Source organism: Panthera leo, chromosome C2 (assembly GCF_018350215.1).
Source record: "Panthera leo isolate Ple1 chromosome C2, P.leo_Ple1_pat1.1, whole genome shotgun sequence".
NCBI classification, from domain to species: Eukaryota; Metazoa; Chordata; class Mammalia; order Carnivora; family Felidae; genus Panthera; species Panthera leo.
Genome location: NC_056687.1, coordinates 123,493,503 through 123,507,094, shown reverse-complemented (window position 1 = coordinate 123,507,094; position 13,592 = coordinate 123,493,503). Strand labels below are relative to the sequence as shown.

General features: G+C 37.2%; 1 protein-coding gene across 2 annotated transcripts in view; it reads right to left on the bottom strand.

The window, feature by feature from the left end:
• RBP2 (retinol binding protein 2) overlaps positions 1 to 13,592 on the bottom strand; it is a 63,442-nt gene that overhangs the window by 30,663 nt on the left and 19,187 nt on the right. Inside the window, exon 2 of one of the 2 annotated variants that reach the window (XM_042955145.1) lies at positions 5,235 to 5,363. The exons of the other annotated variant lie outside the window; for it this stretch is intronic. The gene's annotated coding sequence lies outside the window, so the exon portion shown is untranslated. The remainder of the gene's footprint in view (positions 1 to 5,234; positions 5,364 to 13,592) is intronic. 2 annotated transcript variants of the gene reach the window in all.

The window sequence follows — 13,592 nt, the reverse complement described above, 5'->3', positions numbered from 1 at the left end:
TTTTCTGGGTTCAGCCACTATCGTTTCTTCCTGCAGACCAAGTAGACTTTAAAGCAAAGACTGTAGAAGAGGAAAAGAAGGGCATGACATAATGAAAAGGAATCAATCCAACAATAGGATATAACAATTGTAAATAGCTATGCACACAACACTGGAGGATCTAAATATATAAAGCAAATATTAACAGACATAAAGGAAGAGATTGACAGTAATACAATAATAGTAGAGAACTTTGACATTCCATTTACATCAATGGATAGATCATCTGGACAGCAAATCAACAAGGAAATAGTGGCTTCAAATGACACATCAGACCAGCTTGACCTAACAGATATATTCAGAACATTCCATCAAAAAACATCAGAATACAAATTATTTTCAAGTTCTCATGGAACATTCTCCAGGATAGATCATATGTTAGGCAACAAAAGAGGTCCTAATAAGCTTAAGAATATTGAAATCATATCAAGCATCTTTTCTGACCCCAATGGTATAAAACTAGAAAAAACTTATAATAAAAAAACACAAACACATGGAGGCTAAAAAATATGTTCTCAAACAACCAATGAGTGAAAAAGGAAACTAAAAAAATTCATGGAGACATGAAAATGAAAACACAATAGTTCCAAATCTTTGGGAAACAGCAATAACATTTCTAAGAGAAAAGCATATAGCAATACAGGTCTACCTCAAAAACCAGGAAAAATGTCAAACAACCTAAAGGAATTAGAAAAATAAGAAATAAACTCCAAAGCTAATAGAAGGAAGGAAATCATAAAGATGAGAACAAAAATAAATGAAATACTGAAAAAAGCAAGTGAAAAGATCAATGAAATCAAGAGCTGGTTCTTTGAAACGATAAACATAATTGATAAACCTTTTCCAGACTCATCGAGAAAAAAGAAAGGAGTCAAATAAAATCAGAACAGAAGGAGGAGAAATAGCAACTAACACCACAGAAATACAAACAATTATAAAAGAAGAGTATGAAAAATTATATGTCAACAAATTGGACAACCTGGAATGAATGGATACAGTCCTAGAAATGTACAATCTTTGAACAGATTGCTAGCAATGAAATTGAATCAATAATAAAGGAAAAACTCCCAATAAACAAAAGTCTAAGACCAGATGGCTTCACAGTTGAATTCTAACAAAGCATTTAAAAAGAATACCTATTCTTCTCAAGCTATTCTAAAAAATAGAAAAGAAAGGAAAACTTTCAAATTTCTACAAGGCCAGCATTACCTGATGCCAAAACCAAAGATATTACTATAAAGAAAACTATAGGTCAATATCTCTTATGGACATAGATGCACAAAATCTCAACAAAATATTAGCAAACCAAATCCAACAATACATTAGGAAAATCATTCACCATGATCAAATGAGACTTATTCTAGGGATGCAAAGGTGGTTCAGTATCTACAAATCAGTATCTACGTATCATTTTAACAAGAGGAACTATAAAAAAAAATACGACCACTTCAATGGATGCAGAAAAAACATTTGACAAAATACAACATCTATTTATGATAAAAAGTCTCAACAAAGTGGGTTTAGAGAGAACATACTTCAACATAATAAAGTCAACATATAAAAAATCCACAGCTAACATCATACTCAATGGTGAAAAACTGAAAGCCTTTCCTCCAAGATGAGGAGCAAGACAAGGATGTCCACTGTCACTACTTTTATTCAACATAGTACTAGAAGTCCTAGCCACATCAATTAGACAACACAAAGAAATAAAAGGCATATAAATTGGTAGAGAAGAAGTAAAAATGTCACTATTTGTAGATGACATGATACTACATATGGAAAACCCTAAAGACTCCACCAAAAACTATTAGAACTGATAGATGAATTCAGTAAAGTTGCAGAATACAAAGTTAACATACAGGAATCGGTTGCATTTCTATACACTCATAACAAAACCATAGAAATAGAAATTAAGAAAACAATCCTATTTACAGCTGCACCAAAAAAAATAAAATACATTTAACAAAGGAGGTGAAAGACCCATACTCTGAAAACTATAAGACACTGATGAAAGAACCGAAAGACAACACATAAAAAATGGAAAACTATAACATGCTCATGACTGGAAGAATTAATAATGCTATAATGTCCACACTACCTAAAGCAATCTACAGGTTCAATGCAATCCCTATCAAAATACCAAGAACATTTTTTGCAACACTAGAACAAATAATACTAAAATTTTTATGGAACCACAAAAGACTCCAAATAACCAAAGTAATCTTGAGAAAGAAAAACAAAGGTGGAAGTAACACAATCCCAGATTTCAATATATACTACAAACTTCGGTAATTAAAACCGTATGGTATTGGCACAAAAACAGACATATAGCTCAGTGGAAAAGAATAGACAGTCCAGAAATAAGCCTATGCCTATCTGATCAAATAATCTATAACCCAGGGAGCAAGAATACACAATGGGGAAAAGACAGTCTCTTCAATAAAGGGTACTGGGAAAACTGGACAGCTACATGCTAAAGAATGAAACTGGACAACTTCCTTATACCATACAAAAAAATAAACTCAAAATGGATTAAAGACCTAAATGTGAGACCTGAAGCCATAAAACTCCTAGAAGAAAACAGGGGTATTAATATCTCAGACACTGGCCTTAGCTACATTTTCTAGGTATGTTTCCTCAGGCAAAGGAAACAAAAGCAAAAATCAACTATCGGGACTATACCAAAATAAAAAGCTTCTGCACAGTCAAGGAAACCATCAACAAAGTGAAAAGTCAACCCACTAAATGGGAGAAGATATTTACAAATTATATACCTGATTAAGGGATTAATATCCAAAATATATAGAGAACTTATATAAATCAACATCAAAAACCCCCCAAATAATCCAATTGAAAATGGGCAGAGGACTCAAATAGACGCTTTTCCATAGAAGATGTACAATGCAAAAGAATGAAACTGGACAACTTTCTTACACTATACAAAAAAAAAACCAAAAACTCAAAATGGATTAACACCTAAATGTGAGACCTGAAGCCATAAAACTCCTAGAAGAAAACAGGGGTATTAATATCTTGAACAGACACATGTACCCACAGACACCTAAAGAAATGCTCAACATCTCTAATCATCAGGGAAATGCAAATCAAAATCACAGTGAGATATCACCTCACATCAGTCAGAATGGCTAGTATTAAAAGGGCAAGAAATAAAAGTGTAGGTGAGGATGTGGAGAAAAAGGAACCCTCATGCACTATTGGTGGGAATGTCAATTGGTACGAGCACTAGAGAAAACTAGAGGTTCCTCAAAAAACTAAAACTAAAAATACCATATGATCCATTAATTCTACTACTGGTTATTTATCTTCCTCTCAAAATGAAAACACTAACTTGAAAATATATATGCACCCCTGTGTTTACTTCAGTACTGTTTACAACAACCAAGATACAGAAGCAGCCCAAGTATCTACTGATAGATAAGCAAATAAAGAAAAAAAAAAATATATATATATATATCACACACACACACTGAAGTATTACTCAGCAATAAAAAAGAATAAGAACTTGCCATCTGAGACATGAATGGACTTAGAGGGTATTATGTTAAATGAAATAAGTCAGACAAAGACAAACATCATATCATTTATATCTAGAATCTAAAAAAACAAAGCAAAGGAACAAACAAACAAAAAAAACAGACTCTTAAATACAGAGAACAAACTGATGGTTGCCAGAGGGGAGGTGGCTGAAGGGTAGATGGGTGAAATAGATACAGGGTATTAAGAGGTATAAACTTCCAGTTATAAAATAAGTAAGTGAAGGAGCTGAAGACCACAGCATAGGGAAATAGTCAATAATTTTGTAATAACAGTATATGGTCACAGATGGTAACTACACTTATCATGGTGAGCACTTTGTAATGTATTCAATTGTTGAACACAACATGTTAAACACATGAAACTAATGTAACACTGTATGTTCATTATACTTTCATTGAAAAAAGAATAAAAGATATCAGTGTGGAAACACACACATACACACACGCACACAGATTGCTGGGCACTAGCCCTGGAATTTCTGATTTACTGGATCTGGGGTAGGGCCCAGGAAGTTACATTTCTATGAAGTTCCCAGATGGTGCTGATGCTGCTGGTATAGGACTATGATTTAAAGACCATGGGGGAGGGGAAAGGAAAAATAAAAAGTTACAGAGAAGGAGGGAGGAAAAAGATAAGAGACTCTTGGATTCTGAGAACAAACTGAGGGTTGATGGGATGTGGGGGAGAGGGGAAAGTGGGTGATGGGTATTGAGGAGTGCACTCGTTGGGATGAGCACTGGGTGTTGTATGGAAACCAGTTTGTCAATAAATTGTATTTTAAAAAACAACGAACATTGCTAGAGAGTAATAGAAATGGAAGAGGAAAACAGTGGAGAGGAAAAATAAAATCTTTTAAAAAGTTTTGGGGTTGGCCACACCAAGTTTTGAATCCAGGTTTCACCCCTTCCTAGCAGTGGGATACCAAGACACTTACCTTTTTTGAGTGTCAGAATCATGTGTCTCAGGGTCATTGTAGCAATTAAAGGAAGTGATACACATAAAGGTCTTAGCAGCGTCCTGGCACCCAGCATGCATTTATTCTGAGGTGGTAACTATGGTATGGGGGTGGAGATCAAGCTCCTAGGAAGGATTTGGCTTGTGATAAATCCTCAACAAAATATAGCTTCACCATGCTCTTTGTTCTCAGATCTGTGTTTGTAAAGGATGGTGTGGTGGTAGTGGGGATACTGGGGGTAGTGGGGATACTGGGGGAAGAAAGTAAGAGACAGTGGATGAAGGAAAGCAATTGCCACTCAACAATTCAGCCAGTATTATTGCCTACACCTTCCATTCCAGGAGGACCAACTAACTTAAAATTGGCAGAACCCCAATTTCAAAAGTTCTACCCTAGGACCCCTTAACTCTCCATTCATACTAACAAATCACACACACGGATGTTTCATTTTCTCTGTTGCTTGGGCATCTCCACTTTGGAATTTATTAACCTCTCTGTAGAATCCCTTAGGTGAGTCTTAAGCCTGCGAGAACTTATCAGCTGTAACCCAGTCTTTCTAAATTGCAAGAACTTTTCTGGAGAGCACACGAGAAAGTGAAGATGTGGATCTCTCAAGAAGCTCGGGTCTAAGATAAATCAGTCAGCTAAGAGCAAGCACAGCAGATTTCCAGGCATTTACCTGCAGTTCTCAGGAGCATCTGGCTGCCAGCATCTGGGCTCTTCACTGGCTCCAGTTAAGCAAGGCAGCCTTTAGAGCCCAGGCCTGCCCAGCTGCACCCTCTTTCCTCCTGAGGCAAGAAAGCAGGTCCTACCAGGGAAAAGGCATCAGCTGAATGCTTACTCAGCTTCTCCTCAGGGCCCACTCCTTCTCCTCCCTTTGTTGAATGCCCTTGCAACTTGTCTGTCTGGCCTGTGTTTGTTATAGGAACTAGACAAGACCAGATTTGTCTTCACCAGAGACCCCGAGAAGGAGGGGACCTCGAGTTCCTTCAGCCACTACACAGAGCTGTGTCTTGCTTTAGTTTTTATGTAAATTGTTCCCCTTCTCCACTTTTGTGCCCAGAAGGTAGGCCAGGAGAACAGGAGATCACAAACACTCATTCTTCCCAGGGCCACAGGGATCAAATTGCTTTAGCTCAGGGAGGAGCCCACTTGCAACCCCCTCTTCCTTCCCACCTTGCCCTACACTTTTACCAGCAGTTGAGAGGATGTGGGGAACTAGCAAGGGTGAGTCACTCCTGACCACCTCTTCCCAAGGGAGCTGTCCCTGCCTTTCTTCCAAGGATTCTTGGAATGCCCTTGGCAATCCTGACAGATGGAAACTGCTCCCTGCTGAAATTTTCTGCCACCAGAACTAAGGAATTTCTGGCTTTTCTCAGATTAGGGAACATCTGTTTATTTACTATCTCTTTCTCCCTGAGATTAGGGGATTATTTACTGTCTCTCTATTTTGCTTACTGCCATATTCCCGGTGACTTGCACATTGTAGATGTGGAATAAACAAATATTTGTAGAGTGAAAACTGCTGGTCTTGAGTGTAAATGGGGAGGGTATTTCTCAGGCAGAAGCCCCAATTTTCTGCATTCTCTGTGAAGGAAAGACAGAAGGATTTTGACTATGAATGATGCTATAAACTACCAGCAATCTTTCTTTTTAAGAACTTCAAATTAAATGAAAACATTGGTGATTTAATCAATTAGATATTGGTCCATATTCTTTTGCACCGTTTGTCAAATGCCATTTGATGTGTTAAAATCAATGAAGGTGTGCCCATTCAAAACCTCTTATTATACAGTGTTTTGTTTCCAATAAGTGGTTTAACCCATGATTAGAATAGCAATCATAATCTTTTATTGAGTGTGCCAAGCACTTGTCCTGGCTTGTTTCATTTAACTCTCTCAGCTGCCCTTCAAGAGAGAGAATGTCACTGAAGTCCCACTATGAGGTTGATGAAGATGAGGTTCAGAGAGGTTATGTACCTTCCAAGGGTCACACAGCTAGTAAGAAGATTGTGGATTTGAACCCAGACACTCTTTTATCTGACCGGTAAGGCCTTGTTTTCTAGTTGAAGAAAATAATATATACTTATTAAGGCGGTGTTGAGAATTAAATTGTGTAATGTTTGAAAATAGCTTAGTGCAGTGCTTCTCCAACTTTGGCCCTATCAGAATTACCCCGATGTAGTTGGTGAAAATACAGAAGGTAGGCCTTATGCTACTTTAATGATCCTGGGCATGCCTTATTAGCTCCCCAGGTGATTCTGATACCTGCCAAAGTGCAAGAAGCATTAATGTAGCACATTTTATGCACTAAACATGGGAGAGCTACAAAACAAACAAGCAAAAACAGAATTCCCATGAAGCCCAGGTATAAAAAGAGAGCTGAGGGTGGCCAAAGGTGTTGGACCACAGAAAGCATCAGTCTTTTATGGTCCCTTCAGTGCCCTGCATTCCACGAGTGCTGCCCTCTGGACTTGGGAGAGCCAGGCCTCAGGAACAGGTATTAGTAATGGTCATTGCATGGCTGCCCGCATGCCCACAGTGACCTCAAGGCAGCCACTAGGGGCATGTCGTTCTCTTTGGGGCAATGTAGGTGAGGAGTACCTGATCGTGGTGCCCTTCACCGGCCTGATAGGTTGCCAACCTCAGCTGTGTGTTTGAGTCAGATTCAATGTTTTCCAAGTGGACACTCCTATGAGGCTGCTGGGGCCAGGCAAGTCTGTTCCCCATGCTGTGAGATGTGGAACCCCAAGCCCAGAGCCCTCATCGGGGCCCTGAGTAAATGATTGGTGCTAATCAGGTATGAGCCATTAGATTTGTCTTCACCAGAGTCCTCAGGAGGAAGGAGACCTGGTAGTTCCTTCAGCTATCAGGCAGTACTGGGCCTTGCTTTAGTTTTTATGCAAATTGTGCCCCTTCCCCACTTTTGCACCCAGAAGGCAGGCCAGGAGAACAAGAGGTCATAAATCTTCATCCCTTCTAGGACCACAGGGATCAAATGGCTCAGGCCTAAGATGGGGTTGATTCGCAATCCTTGGGTCTCCTCACCCTTTCCCACCCTCTAACCGATAGTTAGGAGGAGGTAGGGCACTGGCAGCAGTTACTCTAGACTACCTCTTCTCAAGGGGGCTATCCCTGCCCCTCCTCCAAGAATCCCTGGACTGCCTTTGGTAATCTCACTAGATGGAAACCGTTTCCCACTGAAATTTCCTTCCATCAGATGTAAGGAATATCTGACATTTCCATTTAATATATCTAAGAAATATTTCCAAATCAGCACATATGATCTACTTTGTTCTTATTTATCTCTAACATGTTCACCTGGCTTGAAATTCAAGCATGAAAAAATATACAGTGAAAAGTTTGGTTCAGTTCCTGCTGCTGCTATTGCTAAGCAAGAAACCATTTTTATTAATTTCTTGTGTACCTTTCCAGAGTTTCTTTCCATATATAAAATCAGATACAAAGACATTTCCCACTTCTTGCCTTTTTATCCAAAAAGGAGAATCCGACAAACTTTGATCCATATTTTTCTTTTTGCTTCCCTTAGTAAATTTTCATATTAATACACAGAGAGCTTTCTTATTCTTTTTGACTGCTGTATAGTATCCAACTCCTTACAAGTACCATAATTAATTTAGCCAGTCCTGACTGGAAGGTCATTTGGGTTGTTTCCTGTCATTTGTAATTACAAACTGCAATTCTGATCCATCTTGTGCATATGTTTTTCTACACATTACAGAAAATGTTTTTAATAGGTGGTCCCAGCGTATGAGGGTTCTGTTTCATCACATTCTTGGCAACCCTGTGTATTAACAAGTAATTTTTTAGAAATCTTTGTCAATCAGATAGGTTTCTAAAAATGTATTCTGTTGTTTTAAAATGAATTTATTCTATTATAATTGAGCATGTTTTCAAATACTTGTGGACATTTTGTTTCTGTGAGCTGCTTTTTCATGTCCCTTGTTCATTTGAAATTGGGTTGTTAGACTTTTGACTGATTTTTTTTTTTTCAACGTTTTTTATTTATTTTTGGGACAGAGAGAGACAGAGCATGAACGGGGGAGGGGCAGAGAGAGAGGGAGACACAGAATCGGAAACAGGCTCCAGGCTCCGAGCCATCAGCCCAGAGCCTGAAGCGGGGCTCGAACTCACGGACCATGAGATCGTGACCTGGCTGAAGTCGGACGCTTAACTGACTGCGCCACCCAGGCGCCCCGACTTTTGACTGATTTAAAGAGCTTTTTATAAATGTGCATGGAACCACAAAAGACCCCAAACAGTCAAAGCAATCTTGAGAAAGAAGAACAAAGTTTCAGGTAACACAATCCCAGATTTCAAGATACACTACAAAGTTGCAGTAAACAAAACAGTAGGGTTTGGCATTAAAAACAGGCACATATATCAATGGAACAGAACAGACAGTCCAGAAATAAATCCACACCTATAAGGTCAATTAATCTATAACAAAGGAGGCAAGAATATACAATGGGGAAAAGACAGTCTCTTCGATAAAGGGTTCTGGAAAAACTGGACAGCTACATACAAAAGAATGAAACTGAACAACTTTCATATACTATACATGAAAATAAACTCAAAATGGATTAAAAACCTAAATGTGAGGCCTGAAATCATAAGACCCCTAGAAGAAAACAGAAGTAGTAATCTCTTGGCTTAGCAACATATTCTAGGTATGTTTTCTCAGGCAAGGGAAACAATAGCAAAAACACTATTGGGCCAATACCAAAATAAAAAGCTTCTGCAGGGCAAAAAGGCAACCTACTGAATGGGAGAAGGTATTTGCAAATTATATATCTGATAAGGGATTAATATCCAAAATATATAAAGAACTTATATAGCTCAACACAAAAAAAAAAACCCAAAGAATCTAATGAAAAAATGAGCCGAGGACTTGAATCAACATTTTTCCAGAGAATATTCCAGAGAATATTTCCCTCAGTTCCTTGTTTGCTCTCTTCCTTTCTTTATTGCATTCCCCCCCCCATATTTTTCTCAATACAGTGTGTGTAAATATTACAAAACTCAAATTACTACATGGCTTATAATAAAAGTAGAAGTCTTTTGTGCTGCTTCTATTTACAAAGTCCTACTTCCCAGAAGCAACTGTTTTTTACCACGTTTGGCTGTTTTGCTGGCACTTGCCTCTACATTTCTCAATAGACTTATATAACTTTTCTTTACTATACCAATTTTAGACATTTTCTATTGACTTCTGTCAATTGATGTTGAAGATTTCACAATATTATACCAGTTTTTCCTTCCCTTCCAACATATACCTTTCAGTCCTTTATTTGCTCTCTCTCTCTCTCTCTCTCTCTCTGTATTATCCAATTTTGGGGTAGGTCAATGTTTAGTGTTTACATTATTTTGACTATTTAAATATTGATAATCAAGCTGAATAATTTATTGTGATTAGATTTCTATTCCTGCACAACTCTTTGTTTCCCTTTGTTCTGTTAATATTTGCCTTAGGTTGTTGCTTGAAATTGTTGTGGTTTTTTTTTTTTTTTGTAAGTCCAAATCAGTTGAACATTGTGAATTTCCTATGTTTCAGCCTAATACATACCTCTTCCTAATTCTTTCCAAACTCTCAAACACAATGTGAAATCTCTCTCAGTAGAATCAAGCGCATCAAGGAAGATATTATTTCTTGAAAATATTGTCCTGGAGTGCTTCTTCCTCCTATTGTAGCTCTCCTGTTGTACAACCCAAGGTGGTTGTGCTGTGCCTATGTCCTCAGATGTAGAAGCCCAAAGGGACAATTTTGTAGAGAGTATACCTGTAGTTCTTGATGGAAGTGGTAGGCATAGTCAATTTTCTAGATGGGAAAGAGGTGAAAGTGCAGAATCCTAGTTGTTTCTTTTATAAACATGTAACTGATCTTTCTACTTTCAGTCTTTACTCCTATCTTCTGGGGCATTTATGCTTCTGACTTCTGTGCCCCCACAGAAAGTTTTTTTGGGCAAATTAGACAGCTTCTCATTGGCATACTCCTTTTGTGACACTTGAGGGTTTTTTTTTTTCTACTCTGCCAAGTCAATCACTACTTACCCAAACCCTTTTTCATTTCTCCCATCACTCAACTGCTTTTTCACTTTCTTCACTTTTGTGGATTTATAACATTTTTATTCTTTTCTGAAAAGTTGTGAACATTTTTAAACAGCAAAAAATATATGTATTAGTGGGTATTCTACATAGCCCACCCATTCAGGTAGTCTTTAGCTAGCCAACTTTGTAGAGATATTAGTTAACTTGTAGAGCTGATTGTGAGGCAACCGCTTCCAGTCTATAGCTGTGCAATTGATTCCTGATCATGGAATAGGTTTTATCCCATAAAGAATATGAATCTCTGTAAGTCAAATTATCATTTGAAGCAGCTGTAACATCTTACTCATCCCCTCATCAACTAATGAGTTAATTTAAAACCTTTGCTAAGTGTTCATTTTATATTTATATGAGAGTTATGATTTCATCTTTAAAAGAGTATCATTTAGGGGTGCCTGGGTGGCTCAGTTAGTTAAATGTCCGACTACAGCTCCCGTCATGATCTTGCGGTTCATGGGTTCAAGCCCTGCATTGGACTCTGTTGACAGCTCAGAGTCTGGAGCCTGCTTCAGAATCTCTGTCTCCCTTTCTCTCTGCCCTCCCCCCAATCACACTGTCTGTGTCTCTTTCTCTCAAAAATAAATAAGCATTTAAAAAATATCATTTAACAGTTTTGAAGTTTCTGCTGAGATGCACGATAGATTCACCTGACAGAGCCAGGTGGACTGTGTGCCCAGAGAAGTATATTTCATGAGCAGCTTAAAGCAAGACACATTTTTTTTCTTGGCTCCTAGGTGAATCCAAGTATAGAATTTTAACTTTGCCAACTCTACATTCTCTGGGAAACACAAATTTTGAACACAAATTAATTTAAAAATTCATGCCCAGTAGGAAGGAGAACAGGTCTCTTTGATATACAGAATGGTGATTTAAAAAAAAAAAACAAACAATTCTGTGTCTGTTTCATGTGATTTGTGGCTAAAATTGTAGAATTAAAGCTATAAGCTCTCTGTATTTGGAAAGGCCTTTACTTATCAATGTGTGTGTGTGTGTGTGTGTGTGTGTGTGTGTGTGTGTGTGTATGTGTGTATGTATTTTCTTATTTCTGGAGGGTATAAACAAATTAGATTACAAAGTCTTTTAAATTAAAGGAGCTTTGTTCTTATTGGTTTATAGAATAAATGTCTATATAAAATCCTCCAAATAAGATAATTAAACTTCTAATACTTTAAATGTGCTAAAAAATCTTCTTCCTGAAGCTAAGTCAGAAACCTTTTAAGAATCCAAATCCACATAATTAAAGTAAATGTTTGGCAAACAAGACCAGTTTACTAATGTGAGTTTAATAAAAACAGCTTTGTCTCCTCTGATTTATCATTGTTAAGTATAATACAAGCAGTTTTTTCTACTTAGGTATGTTTTTCTTAGACATTTATTGGTTTACTGATCAGATAAGCTAACATTATTCCTACATAATGTTTAAGATTATGAAAAATATAAGTTTATGCTTGACTAAATTGAATCATTATTCTGACAAATTTTTAATTTCAACAGCTTTTTTAAAACCCGTAAGCTGATATTAAATTAAATTAATTATTATGTAACCAGTGAATATGTAGGTACTTTCTAAGTAGGATAGAGCACTGACACATTGATTACTAAGCATAATTTTGCTTTTTTAATATGCTAAAAGAGAAGCTATAGCAATGAGTCATGTTAATGAATGTGCTCATTTTTGCCACACAGGAATGCATGTGACTATAAAAAATTATATTCTGAACTCTGCTGTGTGCTAAAATGCTTCAGTATGACAGAAAGTTCTCAATTATCTGCTCTCTAGTTTTCTCTGTGAAATAGAAGTTAATTACTTGAGTGAAAAGTTAAAATTAATATCAGTGGTCGCAACTGCACTAGGAGAAATGACAGAAATCCAACCGAGAATATGCTTTCGCTTTTCCATAAGCAGTGGTTCTTGGGATTTATGTGTATTACAACTATTTATACTTACTCTATTAAAAATCAAAACTGAGAAATATTTAGAATACTCATTTATGTATTCATTTGAAGATAGTGATTAATGTATAGCATATTATTAAAAATAGCATCTTAATATTATTATAGAATTAGTTTTGAACTTATGGACCTCTTGACATCTGTATTAGAATAAAAGTATAACCAGAGTATGAAAAAGTGTAGTAAAGGGAAAGACTTGGAAAGTATATCTTTCTTATCCTGGTTTATAATTCTTAATCTTATAAGCTATGAAATGTGTTAAAATTTTTGCAATGTTCTCGGTCTTGATGGGCTTGCATCCTTGATTTTCTGATTAATGTCTTCACCTACAGTGTAAATGACTATTCTTTAAAAAAATTTTTTTTTAATGTTTATTTATTACTGAGAGACAGAGAGAGACACAGCATAAGCAGGGGAGGGGCAGAGAGAGAGGTAAACACAGAATCTGAAGCAGGCTCCAGGCTCTGAGATATCAGCACAAAGCCTAATGCCAGGTGGGCCTGAACCCACAAAACGCGAGATCATGACCTGAGTCGAAGTTGGATGCTCAACTGACTCAGCCACCCAGGTGCCCCAACGGCTATTCTTTTTAAAGTAACCCACATTCCTGATTGGCCTGGAACCAAGGGATACCAGGGATGTGGAACTTTCAGTATTATAATCAGAACAGTCCTGGGGAAGCTGGGAGAGTTGGCTACCTTATTTACTTTCTGTGTAATCTGCCTAGAAAGCAAAGACTCTGTGACTTGCCTGAAAAATCTTACCTTCTCTGTGTTGACTTTATGCTCTTAATTATGAAAAAGAAGAAGAAGAAAAAGAGGAGGAGGAGAATAAAAGGGAACAAAAAAAGTTTCCTTGCTTATGAAGGTGCTAAGGTTCTTTGCAATTCTGTTTCCTCGCTGTCTTTATTTTTAAATGTTTTATTGTCACTTTGATTCAATAAGCAGCCAAGTACTGTT